Source organism: Cetorhinus maximus, unplaced genomic scaffold (assembly GCF_964194155.1).
Source record: "Cetorhinus maximus unplaced genomic scaffold, sCetMax3.hap1.1 HAP1_SCAFFOLD_196, whole genome shotgun sequence".
Classification (NCBI taxonomy): domain Eukaryota; kingdom Metazoa; phylum Chordata; class Chondrichthyes; order Lamniformes; family Cetorhinidae; genus Cetorhinus; species Cetorhinus maximus.
The window spans coordinates 452,260-471,884 of record NW_027596175.1 but is presented as its reverse complement, the minus strand read 5'-3'; positions in this window follow the sequence as shown (position 1 = coordinate 471,884).

The window sequence follows — 19,625 nt, the reverse complement described above, 5'->3', positions numbered from 1 at the left end:
GGTAACTCCCAGGAAGTTGATAATGGGGGATACGGCAATGGTAATGTCATTGAATGTCAAGGCGAGATGGTTGGATTCTCACTTGTTGGAGATGGTCATTGCCTGGTACTTGTGCGGCACGAATGTTACTTGCCATTTGTCAGCCCAAGTCTGAATATTGTCCAGGTCTTGCTGCATATTGGCACGGACTGCTTCCTTAGGTGAGAAAAATGCCCTCACTGTCGCTGTGTCAAAATCCCGGAACTTCCTCCCGAACAGTATGGTGGGTGTACCTACACCACAAGGACTGCAGCGGTTCATGAAGGCAGCTTACTATCACCTTCTCAAGGCCAGTTATTGATGGGCAACATATGTTGGCCTAGCTAGTGACACCCACATCCTATGAAAAAATAATTAAAAAACTCCACCATCTTTTCTGCACTCCTAGCAAGTGTAATAGGCTCTAAATTTAGGAGGCATGATATCAAATTCCCTTTAGTCATTGCTGAAGTATGACTTCTACGATTAGGCTACACATCTCAGTTGTGTTACTGTTCTAAGCACTTTGAAAAGACAGTGCTGTCTTCTAGCATTCATTTTATGTAAATAAAGACTGAAGAATGTGAGGGCATCAAAGAGGCATTCAATTATTTTAAGTGTGGCAAACTATATTGATCATGTTCCTGTTTGTAATTATAAACCACACTGGGTACCCAGTGTGGACAATGATTTTTTTAAAATTGTCTTTTCATGTGCATATGTTGATAAAAACTTTAAAATAAATTTCCATCAATGCTGCAGCATGCAAGAATGCACAACTTATATGGATGCAGAATGAATGTAATTTTATTAAGCAAAGTAAAAGAAAGCATTGTTTGAGGAAATGTCAATCAGTTATTGTTGTGCTCAAAAAATTGTTCTTAAATAAGAGTTAAACGTTGTTTTCATTGCAGGTGATGTTATAACTGAGAACAGAATTTTACGCCCCCTGGACGGTCGTGTGCCCGACCCGATTGGGTGTAAAATAGCGCGTGATGACATCGGGCAAACCTGCGTGAGAGTCGGCAGCATGCCCGCCGCCGATTAAGAGCCCTATTAAGGCCATTAAGGTATTAATTAAGAGAGACTTTTCGCTGCCCGTCCAACCTTACGGTTGATGGGTGGGCGAATTGGCCTGGCAGTCTTACATTTTTGAGGAAACTTCATCCACGGGCGGGATGAGGTTTCCAACATTAATTTTTTAAAAATGTTTTGACATAATTTTTGTTATGTATATGTTCATGTGAGTGAGTCCTATGTGGGGACATTTTTTTCAGAATTTCCAAATCTTTATTTTTGATTTTAAAGTTCTTCAGCTCTCTGAGGCAGCTCTCTGCCTTCAGGGAGCTTTCATTTTGTGCTCCCCACGTCTGTGCTGACTTCAGTGTTCGCCCTCCACCCGCACCCACCCCGGCAGTGCTGAGCCTTTCAGCGTGTGTTTCACGCTGTCTGGCCGTTAATTGGCCAGCCAGCGTGAAATCGTGGTCGGGGGCCAATTGCAGGCGGTGGACCGTTTCCCGGCTGCTTCCGGGACCACCCGCCCTGCCCGATGACCCAAAAATCCTGCCCTAGTGATTTAATAAATAACTGAATGTCTAACAGGTATGAATAATTAGCTGGAAGATCTTTCTGTACAGGATGTGGTTGACTGAAAATAACATTATACTGCCTTTGATAATTAATTAACCTTTGTTCCTGAACCACAGGTCTCTTATTTCATGTCACTATCAAGACAAGAAGAATTTGGAGGATATTCTAAAAGAATTATTCCTTTGTTCTCTATCACATTTTTTTCCCCCAATATTCTTCTCCATCGTGTGTTGTATGAGGTAAAAACTATATTTCCACATTTATTTTTAACACAATTTCATGGAATACATCATACAAAAATGCCTGTTGTGTTATTGAAAGTTATCAAAGTTATTTCAGGTTTGACTGTGTGAGAAATAAGGTCTGGGTTGCTGCTCTGGGAGTTACATCAGCTGGATTAGCCGTACTGTCAGGATTCGGGCTGCTGTTGTTCTGTGGGATGAAATTTACCATCAACACTGCTAATGCACCTTTTCTGATTCTAGGTCAATAATATTTATTTTACCAAGAAAAATATGCTCAAACGTCAAATGATTGTCCTTCCGAGTTTGTCTGTATGGAATGCAAAGTGGTGTGACCCTTACCTATCATTCGGTGAGCTAGTGCAGACACGCTGGGCCAAATGGCCTCCTGTAATAATTCTCTAATTCTGATTCTCTCTGGTATGTTCTCCTTTGTAAATCTTACCTTATTCCATCTCCCTCACTTCTCCTTTAAAATTTCTTTTTCTATTGCCCAATCCAAAATTTCTCACTGTAATATCTTCACCCCTCTCCTCCCTGCACTGAGCAACTACTCATTCTTGGTGATTTCTACTACCATCCTGAATCACCTTGCCCTCCTGTCCTCCCTCAACCTCTCCCTCCACAAAAACTGCTACTCATATACATGGCCAGCTTTGCCATCTCACATGACCTCTCTATTCCCATCATCTCAATCATAAATAAGGCCATTTCTCATCACTTCCTTGTATCCTTCACTCTCACACTCCCACTTTCTTCTGCGCCTGCACCTGGAAAAACTCTCCCCTGAGTCACCTACGATGACATATGTCCTGACCTAGATTGACTCCCGTCTCCAATGCATTGATTGAAAATTTTTCAATTTCATGTTCATATCCTTCCATGGCTTTGACCCTCACTATTTCTTTCACATTCTCCAGACCTACAACCCTCCAAAATCTCTGTGTTCCTCCAACCCTGGCCTCTTGTGCATCTCCCATATCATTCACTCCACCATTGTTGCAGTCTTTTATCCATCTAGATCCTAGGATTTGGAATTCCACATCATTGGAACACAAGAATCAATGGCAGGCTTAGGTCATTCAATCAGATCATGGCTGACCTGATTGCAGCCTCACCTCCATTTTCCTGTCTGCCCACCATAACCATTGACTCTCTTGTTGATCAAACATCTATCAAACTCAGCCTTGAATATATCATTGACACAGCCTCCATTGTTCTCTGGGCAAGAGAATAAGAGAAAAAGGTTCTTCATCCCAGTCTTAAATAGGAAACTTCTAATTTTTAAACTGTGTCTCCAGTTCTGGACACCACACAAGGGGAAACACCCTCTGTGCATCCATCTTGCCATGTACCCTCAAGATCTGACATCTTTCAATAAAACCACCTCTCATTCTTCTCATTCCTTTCCCAAACCTCTATACCTCTCTTCTCTTTGAAATCTACCTCTTTGATTAAGCTCTTAGTTACCCATGCTAATAAGCTTCACGGCTCAGTGTCAAAAGAATTGTATCTGATCATGTTCCTTATAGCACCTTCAGATGTTTTCCTACTGTAAATTCACTCTGCAAATGGAAGCTGTTGTTCCATGAAAATGTATAGCAACTGTTTCTGAATGAAATAATGAATGTTTATACCTATGAAAAATAATATCTGTCATTGGGAAAATGTTAGAGTCTATTATAAAGGATGTAATAGCAGAGCATTTAGAAATACATAATCTAATCGAGCAGAGTCAGCATGGCTTCATGAAGGGGACATCATTCCTAACAAATTTATTAGAATTCTTTGAGGAGGTAACAAGCAAGATAGATAAAGAGGGAACTGGTAGATGTAATATATTTGGATTTCCAAAAGGCGTTTGATAAGGTACTGCACATAAGGCTACTTAATAAGATAAGTGCCCTTGGTGTTGAGGGTGGTATATTAGCATGATAGAGGATTGGCTAACGAATAGAAAACAGAGAGTTGGGATGAGGGGGGCATTTTCAGGATGGCAACCTGTAACTAGTGGAGTGCCACAGGGATCAGTGCTGGGCCTCAATTATTTGCAATATATATTAATGACTTGGATGAGAGAAGTGAATGTACTATCACCAAGTTTGCAGATGACACAAAAATAGGTGGGAAGGCAAGTGGTGATGATGACACAAGGGGTCTACAGAGGGAGATAGACAGATTAAGTAGACAAAAACTTGGCAGATGGAATATAATGTGGGAAAATGTGAGGTTATGCACTTTGGCAGGAAGAATAGAAGAGCTGAATATTATTTAAATGGAGAAAGACTGCAGAAAGCTGTAGCACAAAGGGATTTGAGGGTCCTTTATTTCAAAGGGAATGGAGTATAAAAATATGTAAGTCTTGCTAAAGCTATACAAGGCACTAGTTTGACCACACCTAGAATGCTTTGAACAGTTTTGGCGCCCTTCTCTCAGGAAAGATATACTGGCATTGGAGGCAGCCCAGAGAAGGTTCGCAAGGTTGATCCCTGGTGAGGGGATTTTCTTATGAGGACAGGTTGAGTAGGTTGGGCCTGTGCTATTGGGCTTTAGAAGAATGAGAGGCGACTTTAATGAAACATATAAGATTCTTAGGGGGCTTGACAGGGTAGATCCTGAGAAGTTGTTTCTCCTTGTGGGAGGGTCTAGGACCAGAGGGCATAATCTCAGAGTAAGGGGTCACCCATTTAAGACAGAGATGAGGAAGAATTTCTTCTCTCAGAGGGTAGTGAATCTGTGGAATTCTTTACCGCAGAGGGCTGTGGTCATTAAGTATGTTCAAGGTTGAGATAGACAGATTTTTAATTAGTAAGGGAATCAAGGGTTATGGGAAAAGGCAGGAAAGTGGAGTTGAGGATTATCAGATCAGCTATGATCTCATTGAATGGCGGAGCAGACTCAATGGACTGATTGGCCTACTTATGCTCCTATGTCTTATGGTCTTATAAGATGATATGTGACAAATAAGAAATAAAGCACGTATATTTTTTGCACTGCTTTTTAAAATTCTTTCACCTGATGCGGGCGTTGATGGCTAGACCAGCATTTTTTTTGCCCATCCCTAATTGCCCTTGAGAATGTGGTGGTGAGCTGCCTTCTTGAACCATTGCAGCCCATGGATTGTGGTTACATCCATAGTGCTGTTAGAAAGGGAGCCCTTACGATTTTCATCCTGTGACAGTGAAGGAACGGCAATATAGTTCCAAGTCAGGATAGTGTGTGGCTTGGCGGGGAACTTGCAGGTGGTGGTGTTCCTATATGTCCTCTGGCCTTGTCCTTCCTTGTGGTAGACGTTGTGGGTTTGGAAGGTGCTATCAAAAGAACTTGGTGAATTATTGCAGTGCATCTTGTAAATGGTACATACTACTTCCACTGTGCATTGGTGGTGGTGGGAATGAATGTTGAAGATGATGAATGGGTGCCAATCAAGCAGGCTGCTTTGTCCTGGATGGTGTCAAGCTTCTTGAGTATTGTTGGAGCTGCATTCATCCAGGCAAGTGGAGAGTATTCCATCACACTCCTGACTTGTGCCTTGTAGATGGTGGACAGCCTTTGGGGAGTCAGGAGGTAAGTTTCTCTCTGCAGAATTCCCAGCCCCTGACCTGCTCTTGTGTGTCTCCCTGTAATTCTGCTGATACTCCAGAGAACATTATTTACTGCCCACCAAGGTCATCAAAGCCAACAGGACAGCAGAGTGAGCAGGCTGTCTCCAATGCCAGTGCCAGTGAGGGGGGAGCACCTAGACATAGCACCCGAAAACGTAAACATAAATCACCTTAGGCACAACACGCGCTTTTCACTGGTGCTTTTCTTTTGCCCCCCCCCCCGTATTAGTTGCTTTTCATTTGGTGTGCAGCTCAACACCTTTTAATGCGCTTTCATTTCTGTATTGTAGTACACAATCAATAAATGTTTTAGTTCTCAACAAGCCTCTGGGTGCTTCATTATTTCTGCAGGTGTACGGCTTTGTCATTGAGCTTCATTGATAAGGCACATAGTTAATGTTCCTAACCAGGCAAATGTTGTTCTCAGGTATCAAGTTTGGAGCCTGCAGCCCTGGCTTGTGTTGGAGGTCTATCTCTGGTGGGCTAGCTGAAGGAGCATTTGGTCAAAGCCTCCTGGGTGTCACTGCCTCCCTGGAGGTTGCCCAGGTCAGCGTCTATTCCCTTAGCGTTCTCCTGAGCGTGCTCGTCCTCGGACTCACTACTGGACTCATCCTGTGCAGCCAGAGCATCAGCATCTACATCTTCTTCCTCCACAGCGTCCCCCCCTTTCCAGCACCAGATTGTGGAGAGCACAGCGTGCAACCACTATCAGCGACATACTATCTGAGGGATATTGCAGTGCTTCCCCCGAACGGTCCAGGCATCAGAAGCACATTTTGAGAAGACCGATGGTTCTCTCTACCACAGCCCTTCTGGATGCATGGCTCCTATTGTACCGCTGCTCAGCCTCTTCTTGGATGGCGGAGAGGTGTCATGAGCCTCTTTTTGAGCGGATAGCCCTCGTCACCCAGCAGCCATCCATCCAGCTGAGCTGGAGCACTGAAGAGCCTCGGCACTTGGGAGTGTCTGAGGATGCAAGCATCATGGGAGCTGCCTGGGTAGCTTGTAGAATCAGCATCCTATGGTCACACACTATCTGCACGTTCATGGAGTGGAATCCCTTCCTGTTGACGAAGGCACCCGCTGGTGCCTCAATGGCCACATGTGTGCAGTCAATTGTACCCTAGACACAGGGGAACCCAGCAATCGCTGCGAAGCCTCTGGATCGCTCTGCCTGGCTGGCCTTGTCCGAGTGGTAGTGAATGAAAGTCAATGCACGTCTGCACAGAGTGTCTGTCACCAGCTTGACACAACTATGGACAGCTGATGGGAGACTCCACAAAGTTCACCCACTGACCACTGGAAAGAGCTGGAGGCATAGAAGTTGAGGGCAGCCATGACCTTCAATGCTACTGGCATGGGGTATCCACCCACACAGTTGGAGCTGATCTTAGTGCCTATCATCTGACAGATGGAGGTCACGCTCATCCTTGAGAGGCGGAGCCTCCCTCGGCACTACATCTCAGACATATTGAGGTAGCTGCATCGCTGCCTGTAAACTCTGGCAGCAGGGTAGTGGCGTTTTCTGCGGCCCCATCTACCTTGCACTTCCTGTTGGCCCTGTGCCCCTTGTGCCTACACCTATCCTCCCAAAGGTGGCTCCCCTGGAGGCTGAAAATGGACTCCTGGCCTCCTCCCTCTTTGGCCCTCTCTTCCTCCTCAGAGGAGGCGTCTCCAGTGGAGAGAACAATACCCTTTCCCAGGGTAAGGAAAGGATGCCTGAATCCTGCAAGGCCCCAAGAATGATGTTTACTCCACAGTCCTGACCTGGAGCCTGTTATTCCTTTCAAAGCAGTCCTGAAGAGATTTGAAGTTCTCCTGTTCACACAATCAAGTAGCAGTAAGTTTCTAAAGTAAATGACTAACAACTCGCATTTGCAAGCCCACTCACCCCTCTTATACTGCCCGTGGATGAGGTTTTAAAAATGTGGCCTATCTGCCTGCCCATTGTGTCTGTGGGACACTCTGAAAATCGCACGGGCTGAGAAAAATCGCTGTTTATTACTGCCTCAAGGGCCTTAAGTGGCCCGTTAATTAATGAGAGGTGCGCCTCGGAAGTCATAGCGTGCCTGCCTTCTGAAATATCACGATGGCGTGCCGTGACGTCAGGATGTTCGCCCGACGTCATCGTGTGTCGTTTTACACATCCCCGCATGCTGACCGGAAGATTCTGCCCATAGAATAGTTACTTAGAAGCATAGAAAATACACCAGACAGACCAGCCATGTTGGGGATTGCAAGTGTCTTCAGCCACATTGTGGTGATATTGGCCTGAAGGTTTTGGGCTGCAGTCGGAAGAAGGGTTGAGTTTGTTCTCCTTGACTCTGGCCTACAGTCAACACCGGATGGACCAGCTGCGTTGGGGATTGTAAGTTTCAGCCAAATCGTAGTGATTTTGGTCTGAGGGTGTTGTGAAGGTTTGGAGTTTTGCTGGCACTTTGTAACTTGTTTCAGCCATTTCTTGGAGATATTGGCCTGAGGGTTTTTTCTTAAGGTTTCAGGACAGGACGTGGTGTTTTACCTGTGTTCTTGTAAGATTAAACCGAGTTGTGGTGACTTGGTGTCGGGTAATGGGAACAGGTTGTTTTAAATTTGGGGTTTTGTACTGTGGGGTTGTGGGTGATTCAACAAATCTTTTGTGAATTCTCAAAAGAAACTTGTCTCGATGGCCATTCTGTTCAAGCCATACACTTGTGAATCTGGTGTCATAAACTTGAGTGTGGGGAGGGTCTCTGAGGGAAAAGGGGAACCCCCATACCATTATTTCCTCCAGGGCTTCCCTCTCTTCAGCAACAAGTTTTACAAAGCAGAGTAGACATCACTATTTGGAAGACCCTACCTGGGACATGCTGAAGGCACCACCGGGTCAATCCAAACTCCAGAATCTCCTCTTCAGGAGACCAATGGTCTTTATGATACTGGCTCGGGTTGCTGCGAGGCAGGTACTGTATTCCTCCTCTGCTTCTATCCTCGGGTTCTTCTCAGGCAATTAGTAGCCATCTCTTTAATGAGCGCCCTTGTTGCAGTCTATGACACCTTGTGCCTAGATGGCCACAGGATTGCAGTCTATGACACCTTGTGTCTAGATGACCACAGGATTGCAGTCTAAGACACCTTGTGCCTAGATGGCCACAGGATTGCAGTCTATGACACCTTGTATCTAGATGACCACAGGATTGCAGTCTATGACACCTTGTGTCTAGATGACCACAGGATTAGCAAGATAATTTTTCTGTTGCGTCTAATTTAACCCACTTACAAAGATGCTGGGGCTGGTCTTCAATGTTGCTGGCTGCAGCTCCGACAACACCTCCCCACCTCCCCACCATGAACTGGTAACACAGGCCACATCTCCTTGCAGCTTGGGACAAGCTAAAAGTTATAAACGTAAAACAAATAAGACATGTATTCACATTGCGCCTTTCACAACCTTAGAACATTCCAAAGTTCTAGTGTATATTAATAATGAAATAGTAACTAGGAGTAAGAGTATACTACGAGAACAACTTGTATTTGTACAGATGCCCTTAGCGTATTAAAACATCCCAAGGTGGTTCGTAGGAGCATCTTAAAACAGACTATGACACTGAGCCACATAAGGAGATGTTCGGAAGATGACCAAAGGTTTTCAGGGGCGTCTTAAGTAGGAAAGTGAGGTAGAGAGAAAGAGAGGTTTATGGAGAGAATTCCATCATTCTGATTGGTGAACAGAGTGATGAGAGTTAGGACATGGGCACAGAGGTTTGGATGACCTCAAGTTTACAATGAGTAGATGTGGGAGGCTGGCCAGGAGTGCATTGGAATAGTTAACCCCAGACAAGAAACGGATAAGGGTTTTAGCAGCAGATGAGCTGAGCCAGGACAGAGTCAGGCAATGTTACGGAGGTGGAAATAGGCGGTCATAGTGATGGTGCAGATGCATGATCAGCAGCTCATGTCAGGGTCAAATATGACATTAAGGTTGTGAACAGTCTGTTTCAGCCTCAGGCATCAGCCAGGGAGAGAGATGGAGTCGGGATTTAGTGAGTGGTGATTGTGGTGGGGGTCAAAGACAATGACTTCAGTCTTCCTAATATTTAATTGGAGAAAATTTCAGCTCACCCAGTAGACACATCAGACAAGCAGCCTGGCAATTCAGACGCAATGGAGGAGTGGTGGTGAGGTAGAGCTGGGTGTCATCAGCTTGCATATGGAAATGTTAGGTAGTAACTAGACCAGCCCTTTACCTGCCCAACTCTAGGCCCCGGTAAAAAGAACAGCTGCTGGAGCATTAGCGTTCACAGGGCAGTAGGTCCACCAACCCTATTTTGATATTGTTACCATTCCCCTAACATTGATTTTGATGGGTTAAAATTGGTTCATATATATTTCTATGTCTATGTGAATTATTAGTTTCTCTGAGTGAAACATTGATTATTTCTGCCTCCTTGTGACCTTCACTCTAAGCATTGTTATGACAATGGCTAAGAATTGTGTTGGAAATATCAGATCTGGAAATCCCTTCCTCTCAAAGTGCATTGGATTTACCCATCTTCTAACTTCCTTGTTTTTAACAATGCAATTGATCAGAATATGATTATCAATTTCCTTATGAGAACATGATTTGCCTAAGTTAATAATTTATGGCACACAGCCTAGTTACTGTACTCAAAAAGTGCTGTAAATAATCACATAAAGAATTGGCAAATATATTACTCTGTCTTCAGATTGAAAAAGAGCCAAAGGGGAAATGAAGAGAATATTTTTTAACTCAGCAAGTTAACCTGCAAGTTGTTATGATCTAGAGGCAGATTCAATATTGATTTTCAAGAAGGACTTAGAAATATACTTCAAAAGAACAAATTTTCCCCAACATATTAAATAGGCCACTTAAGGCCCTTGCTGAATTCATCAGCACATTTGAAAACAGATTAATATATTTGAAAACACTTTACATGGTCATTTACAGTATTTACAGTAATCTATAGTAACTAGGCAATATTTGTAAATTACTAACTTAGGCAAATCATGTTCTCATAAGGAAACTGATAAAAATATTAAGTACATTTGAAAAAGACAAAGGGGGAATGAATAGAATATTTTCATGAATGAATTTTTTTTTAACTCAGCGAGTTGTTGTGATCTGGAAGTGGATTCAATATTAATTTTCAATAAGGAATTAAATATATACTTCAAAATGACAAATTGTGTCCCAAATGTTAAATAGGCCACTTAAGGCCCTTGCTGAGTTCACTAGCAGCTCAGTCCAGAGGAAGAGTGTGATCTCTGATGGGGACGGTTGGAATCAACACACCATCAGCAACACATTATGCGTGAAGATGCAATGTCAGTGCTGGGAATGTTCAGTGACATCGGGCAGAGGCAAACGGCATCCATCGCATGAAAGACTGCAAGATGACTCTCAGAGTGCCTGTGGCAGAAGAATGGAAAGTTGGCAGAAGAATGGAAAGTTGGCAGCAGCAGCACATTGCAGAGGAGCATTAAAGTGTGAGGACACAGTGCTGATTAAGATAAAGGCAGAAAGTCATGGTCCAATGCTGGCAGATCTGTAAGAATAGTCAAAGAGAGGGGACAGGCTGACACTTGCAAGTGCAGAGCCCCTTTTTATGGCTACACTCTCTTGTTTCTCCTTCCTTGGCTTAAAAGTCACTTCTCAACAACACAACTGAGAAGGATGTCTCTCCACACTAAAGGGGTTGTACAATTGGAAGCATTTGTCACTCTTGTGACTCTGTGGATCTCCACCTGAAACATTAAGCTGTCTTTCCCCTTTGGGTGACTCACCAAGCAGTACATCGTTCAATAGAATCTAGAACCATAGAAAGTTTGCAGCACAGAAAGAGGCCACTTGGCCCATTGTGTCTGCGTTGGCCGAAAAACAAGCGACCCAGCCTAGCCGCACTTTCCAGCATTTGCTCCATAGCCCTGCAGGTTACAGCAGTTGGGGTGCCTTTCCAGGCAACTTTTAAATGAGTTGAGTTTTAAATGATAAGACATTTCCAACCGTAAAGTCTTCTTGTGACTAAGGCAATTGTTGGGAGGATGTGGTGCTCATGCCTATTGCACAATCCAAGCTGACAACAACAAAAAGGAATAGTCCCCAGCCCCTGAGAATAGGTAGATTTCTGGGCAGCAGGAGCCCAAGGGTAAAGAGGGAAGGGCAGCTTCACAATCTTCAACAGCACATTCTCTCTCTATGCCAACCCACACTTAATGTTCTCTGGAGTATCAGCAGAATTACAGGGAGACACACAAGAGCAGGTCAGGGGCTGGGAATTCTGCAGAGAGAAACTTACCTCCTGACTCCCCAAAGCCTGTTCGCCATCTACAAGGCACAAGTCAGGAGTGTGATGGAACACTCCCCACTTGCCTGGATGAATGCAGCTCCAACAATACTCAAGAAGCTTGACACCATCCAGGACAAAGCAGCCCGCTTGATTGGCATCACATCCACAAACATTCACTCCTTCCACCACCGACACACTGTAGCAACAGTGTGTATCATCTACAAGATGCACTGCAGGAATTTACCAAGGCTCCTTCCAAACCCATGACCACTGCCATCTAGAAGGACAAGGGCAGCAGATACATAGGATCACCACCACCTGGAAGTTCCCCTCCAAGTCACTCACCATCCTGACTTGGAAATATATCGCCGTTCCTTCACTGTTACTGGGTCAAAATCCTGGAACTCTCTTCCTGATAGCGCTGTGGGTGTACCTACACCACATGGATTGCAGTGGTTCACCACTACCTTCTTAAGGGCAACTAGGGTGGGCAATAAATGCTGACCCAGCCAGCGAAGCCCACATCCCGTGAATGAATTTTTTAAAAATTCCTTTTTGCTGCCCCCCACTTGAATGGCTTCCTGCACTACAGTGCCATGGTCGGTCAGCATATTCACCCTGCAGCCTCCACTCTCATCCAAACAAGCTGAAAGAACCTCAAACCTGTTGGAAAATGCAAAGATTGAGGCTGCTGCACTCCTGCCCTCTGGGTCCCCTTACCCGTCTCACTCACAATCGCTCTCCTATCCCTGACCACTGACCAAATCAGAAGACCCCGTCCTAAGAGGTGTGACTGCCTCCTGTTACAAAGTAACACATACATTCTCTCTTGCATGCACACACGCATCTCTCTCACACACACTGAAACACCCACACTAACCATCATAATCACACAAACACACTCGTATACTCTCACACTTGCACTTACAAACACACACACACATACTCACACATGCTTGCACACATACATACACACGCACTTGCACTACTCGCATGCACTCGCACACACGTTCATGCACACACACTCTTGCACACCCACAGTCTCATGCACAAACACTCAGTCGCATGCTCACGAGCACTCTCACATGCACAGATACATTCCCTCTCAGGCTCCCCCTCAGAGTCCCCCTCACACTCTCACACCATCTCTCACACTCTAACACACTCTTCACATATTCACTCACTCTCTCACACTGTGTCTCACTCTAGGCGTAATTTTCCGTGCACGTTGGCAGTGGCCATGTTTGGCAGCATCAGTAGACAATATGGCAAGATGGCCAAAAGTGGGTTTCATGACGTCGTGAAACCAGTTTACAATTGTCCGCTCTGCCCACCAATTGTGGGCTGCGTTTCCTGCCTTCGGACGTCGGGAAGTTCATTGTAACACATCTGCAAATCATTATAAGCCAAGTTTGCTGAAATCAACTCCCCCACGCTGGATCATCCGAGCAAGTCAGCAGGAAAACATGCCGACATGTTTCACAGCTGTACATAAGCAGCGTGCACCAGGCAAGCTGCACTTCTCTCGGGACTATGAGGTTTGTTTGCCTACATTGCTTTGGGCAGCACTCGTGGCCATCAGCACAAGACTTCACAGGCAGCACCACATCAATTTTAGGGGGCTCACAGGCAGGTCTCTATTTACAAGACCAGCCTTAAGGCAGGGTTGGCTTTCCAACGGCTGCAGGACTATAGCTTGCTTTGGGAGGATGGATAAGTGGCCTCAGGCAAGGGAAGAGGCTGCAGGGCAAGGGGTGTACTGGGGAAGGGGGATATCCCAGGTTGTGTGCGGGGGCACAAGTTGATCTGTGCAAGTGGCCTCAAGATGGTGAGGGCTGAGGAGGCAGTCACCAGAGGAGATGAGGCCAGATGGAGATGTGTGGTTATGTGTGAAACAGGGACTGGTAATGTCCCTTGAGCTGGTAGTGAGTGAGATGCCAATGAATATGTGATGGCCTTGTGAGTGTGTGAGTTTAGAGTGATGAGATGATTGCCTTACATTGGCGGCATGAATAAGATCATTCATCCTCTTTCTGCACTAGATGGCAAACCTCTTCTGTGCATCATTGGCACTGACCACCACTCCCACAGCCTCCCAAACCAGGGTGGTGACACTGATGGGCCTTCAGTGGCCAGAGTAGGGGTAGGGGACATTGCAGTGGGCTCCAATGGTGTCCAGAAGGTGTCCTAGGGATGCGTCACTGAATTAGGGAGGCTGCAGTATTCTTGCCTTTTGGGGCCATGTCTTCTGTGCAGCAATCCTGGGCTGGAAGCACCAAGAGGCATGTGCGTGGCTACACTTTAAATCTGGCACCCGGTGTGAGGAAGCAGCGAGGTGATGGCGTGGTGGGCAAATCGGAGGCCGCCTGCCATTGAAACGGCGTGTTTCCTGGAAATGCACACACTTTCTACACTCTCACACACTCGCTCCCTCACACACTCGCTCCCTCACACACTCTGTTAGGAAATGAGATAGTTTAAGTCAGTTATAAGTGCATTTGGGTGTGTTAGGAATATGGTGTATCTCTAATCTATATTTTTTCTATTTGTGGGTTAAAAGGTGAAACCTGGGATCTAGTTTCATTTTGGGTGGAGGCAGCAGGCCTAAAGCTCTATAGACCAACATTTCAAATGAGTTTTATGACTGTGAAAGAGAAGTTAAAGAAAACAGAAGAGTAGAAAAAACTGTGCTGTTGCCTAGCAACAGGGGTCCAGAGAGGGACAAACACGCACACACAAACACATGCACACACACACAAATGCACAGACACACAGAAAAAACTAGAAGAAAAAGCAGTTTGAGTTCTGTTGGAAGTAAGTGGCAGAACAGGCAGGACATGAAAAGGAACAGGTAGCAAGTCCCCAGCTAAAGAAGAAAGTCCCCAAATCCAGGGGAGTGAAACAAGAGAAAGTCTCAAGATCTTCGAGTCAAAGGTGGGACAGGATCCTGGGAAAGGTCCTGTTAAGTGAAGAGTGAAGAGCTGAAAGAGACGAAAGCTGCGGGAAGCAGATTCAAAGTGATATAGTGAGAAGTCAGAAGGTCCAAAGAGACAGCTGAAGGTCTGTAACTCTTTACTATGGGCATGTGAAGCAATGATGGTGACGGCTGAGTCGGTGCGAGACAGAGTGAGTGGAAGAAGGCTTGAATGTATGTGGTGGCTCAGGGGAGAGGAACATCGGAAGGAGAGTTCGAAACCCTGGAGGATCCTTGCGGAAGGTGCCTGAGAGAAAGCATCGGTTTGGGAGTAGATTCCAGAGTGAGTAGTTTAAGAGTGGAGGTTGGGAGCCCTCGTGTGAAAGTTGGAATTCAGTGAAACGGTGTTACAGGCATCCAGGGGCCAGGGGAGGAGGGTGGTGGTTGGAGGGGGCGGGAGGGGGTGATGAGGGATCCATAGCATCTGCTTGGGGTGGCATCTGTCACTTGGTTTCAGAGTGTGATGTGTCTGACCACAGGTAGCCTAATGGCTTATGTGGACTGTGTACTTACTGTGAACATTAGAGTATAAGATAGCTTTCGTAACTTGTGTTATCCTTATAAATCTGTGTATATATCTGTAAAAGTATAGTTGTGGGTGAGGGAGTGTTGTAATGTAGTTCATCTTTTCTTGTTTAATTAATGTTTTATTCTTTTGTTAAAAGTTCATCAGTTGACTCCTGTGACTCTGTTCAGTACCCACTCTCCACTTTTCTAAACAAAAGAATAAAAGTTAGGATCTATCAAGCCGGGTCCAACCATGGGATTTGGCTTGTCCAGTGGCAACATCAGTTGGGATCATACTACCTCCCACGCACACCCTCTCACACACACCTTCTCACACACATCCTCTCACACACACTCTCAATCTCTCAAACACTCTCACACACATGGCAGGTAGTAAGGGAACCAACAAGAGAGAAAAACATACTTGACCTCATCCTCACCAACCTGCCTGCCACAGATGCATCTGTCCATGACAGTATCGGTAGGAGTGACCATCACACAGTCCTTGTGGAGACAAAGTCCCGTCTCCACAATGAGGATACACTCCATTGTGTTGTGTGGCACTACCACCGTGCTAAATGGGATAAATTTTGAACAGATCTAGCAACTTGAGACTGGGCATCCGTGAGGCGCTGTGGGCCATTAGCAGCAGCAGAACTGTACTCGAACACAATTTGTAACCTCATGGACTGGCATATCCCCGACTCTACCATTACTATCAAGCCAGGGGATCAACCCGTGGTTCAGGAGGGCATGCCAGGAGAAGCACCAGGTGTACCTAAAAATGAGGTGTCAACCTGGTGAAGCTATAACACAGGACTACTTGTGTGCCAAACAGCATAAGCAGCAAGTGATAGACAGGGCTGAGCAACCAATGGATCAGATCTAAGCTCTGCAGTCCTGACACATCCAGTCGTGAATGGTGGTGGACAATTAAACAACTCACTGGAGGAGTGGGCTCCACAAATATCCCCATCCTCAACGATGGAGGAGCCCAGCACATCTGTGCAAAAGATAAGATTGAAGCCTTTGCAACAATTTTCAGCCTCTCGGTTTCTTCCGGAGGTCCCCAGCATCACAGATGCCAGTCTTCAGCCAATTCGATTCACCCCACATGATATCAGGAAAGGAAAGCAGTGAATGCTGCAAAGGCTATGGGCCCTGACAATATTCTGACGATATTCAGACAATATTCCGATAATAGTACTGAAGACTTGTGCTCCAGAATTTGCCGCACCCCTAGCCAAGCTGTTCTAGAACAGCTACAACACTGGCATCTACATGGCAAAGTTGAAAATTGCCCGGGTATGTCCCGTACACAAAAAGCAGGATAAATTCAACCCAGCCAATTACCGCCCCATCAGTCCACTCTTGTTCATCAGTAAAGTGATGGAAGGGGTCATTAACAGTGCTCTCAAGTGGCACTTGTTTAGCAATAACCTGCTCACTGACACTCAGTTTGGGTTCCGTCAGCTCCTGACCCATTACAACCTCGGGGCAGAATATTACACTGATTGGGCAAGCGCGTGCTCGACCAGATCGGCCGCGAAATCACACGAGATGACGTCGGGTGAGCAGCCCAAAGTCATCCCGCGCTTGCACAATATTTCAGTCGGCGGGCGCATGCGGATGCCAGAGCCACACCCACCATTAATTAAGAGGCCAGGTAAGGTCATTAAAAAGGCAATTGATGCCGATTTTACGTTGCCCTCGCAACCTCGCGCTCATCGCACAGGCAAAATGGGTAGGCAGCCAGCCAACAATTTGAAAAAACCCCATCGACAGGCGGGATAAAAACAGTCAGCAGAATTGCCAGTGTGAGTAGTGAGGAGCTTGGTAGATAGTTTGCTGCTAGTGACTTATTGGTATATGGCAGCTTCATCTCTGTCCGGGGATTCATTCTATGCATTTCCAGGCTTCATTTCAGAACTCCTTGATATCTGCAAGGCCCCCGCAGGATTCAGACCGTGTGGACCCTTCCAGGAATCAGAAAGTCCCTGTCACCCTGGTAATGGGGATTGTGCTGTCCGCTGGAAGCACCTCCTCTGAGGAGGTAGACAGGGGCAGAAGGGAGAGGAGGCCAGATGCCCCTATGCAGCTTCCAGGGGACCGACATGTGGGAGGAGAGGTGCAGGCACAGGAAGGCCAAGGCGGAAGCGGCCACGGAAGACGCCACTATCCTGCTGCCAGGGTTTACAGGCAACAATGCAGCTGCCTCAGTATGTCTGAGGTGCAATGCCGAAGGAGGCTCCGCCTCTCACCTCAAGGGAGACTGTATGCTCCATTTGTCAGATGATTGGGCCTGAGATCAGCTCCGACTGTGTGGGTGGTCACTTCATGCCAGTGGCTCTGAAGGTCACAGTGGTCCTCAACTTCTATGCCTCGGGCTCTTTCCAGGGGTCGGTGGAGGATCTGTGTGGTGTGCCCCAATTAACTGTCCATAGTTTTGTCAGGCTGGTGACAGAAGCTCTGTTCAGGCGGGTATTGACTTTCCTTCATTTCCATACAGGCGAGGCCAGCCAGGCTGAGCGAGCCAAAGGCTTTGTGGCGCTTGCTGAGTTCCCCCGCATCCAGGGTGCAATCGACTGCACACATGTGGCCATCAAGACGCCAGCAGGTGAGCCCGGTGCCTTCGTCAACAGGAAGGGAATCCACTCCATGAACGTGTAGATAGTGTGTGATCACAGGATGCTGATTCTGTAAGTCTGTGCAGGGTACCCAGGCAACTCCCGTGACGCATACATCCTGAGACACTCCCAGGTGCCAAGGCTCTTCAGTGTTCCAGCCCGACTGGATGGATGACTGCTGGGTGTCAAGGGCTACCCCTTGAAAAGGTGGCTTATGACACATTTCTGCATGAGGCAGAAGCAGAGCAACGTCATAGTAGGAGTCATACCTCCACAAAGGCGGTGATAGAGAGAACCATGGGTCTACTGAAGATCTGCTCCTGATGACTGGACCGTTCATGGGGCCAACTACAATATCCCCCAGAGTGGGTGTCACTGATCATGGTCGCATGCTGCACTCTCCACAATCTGGCACTGGGAAGGGGGGACGCACTGGAGGAAAAGGGCCTTGACTCAGCTCCACAGGCCACAGATGATGAATCCAAAAGTGAGTCAGAAGAGGGGCATGGTGAGGAGAACGCTGAGGGCGTGGAGACAGACCTCTGTATCCTCCAAGGAGGCAGGGATACCAAGAATGCCTTGATCCAATGCTCCTTCAGCTAGGCTGCCAAATAAGTGCCAGCACCTCATGCCAGGGCTCCCCCCTCCATCCTGGATGTCTGAAATGACCCTTTCCTTTGACCCCAAAGTCCATTCAGTGTCTGTGCAATAAAGTTTGGAGCCACCCACGTCCAGCATTACATATTGGCGTACCCTGCACCACATTAAATAAAAAAGGTGAAACATACTCAGGCCATTATGACAAAAAAAAATCTCATTTTGACAGTCCAAACAAATTAATAGAACCTTCTCTGGTCTTCATATAAACAAAATATTGCACAATATAAAATCACCCGTGACCAGTCCCTCTTGTGCTCATGGTGCCTTAAACTTAGTTTGCGAGTGCTATATCTTGATGCTCCCACCTCGCTGGCACCGGCACTGGAGGCAGCCTGCTGACTCTGCTGTCCTGTTGGCCTTGATGAACTTGGCTGTCGTCCTCTGGCCAGTGGAGCCTGTGCTGGTCCCACCTGGGAGGGAGCAGCCAGTGCCGTAACTGGCATCTCCCCAGTCGCCGCAGCCTCATCAGATGCTATGGTCACTGGCAGAGGGGCGGAGGAGCTGCTGCCATCATCCAGAGTACCCTGAGAGGAGCCCGCAGAGATGACAAGCAGCTTGTGCGTCGTCATGAGGTCATTCTGGACCCCCCTGCTCGCCATTGATGGATGGGCACCTAGCTAGGATACTGGATGCCTCATCCATCTCCCACATTGGCGCTGACCACCTGAAATCAGTGCCTGTGTGAGGGCTTGCAGGTCCAAGCGCAACCCCAGGAACCCCTGTTTCTGTTCCTGGAGTTGCCTCTCCATGAGTGTCGCCACTCTCTCAATGGAGGAGGTAGTGCGCTTGGCCATGAGGATAACATGGTGCTGATGCTCCACATGGGCTCCTCCATAACAAAGACCATGGCATGCAGACCCTCATGGATCTCCACCAGATCCTGCAACGCATCCAGCACTTGCCGCCTAATGGACAACTCCAGAGGCTCATATCTGCCTTCGACTCAGCATCGTCCTGGTCTCCAGCAGCCCCCTGACTGCCGGCACCCTGGGCACTCTCTGCCTCCGCCTGCCCCTCAAGCTAGTGTGATGTGTCCTCACTGCTGTGCACCGGCCTTCTAGCCACCAATCTAATGCCCACCCATGTGATGGTATCTGTGCTGGTGCCTGGTTCAG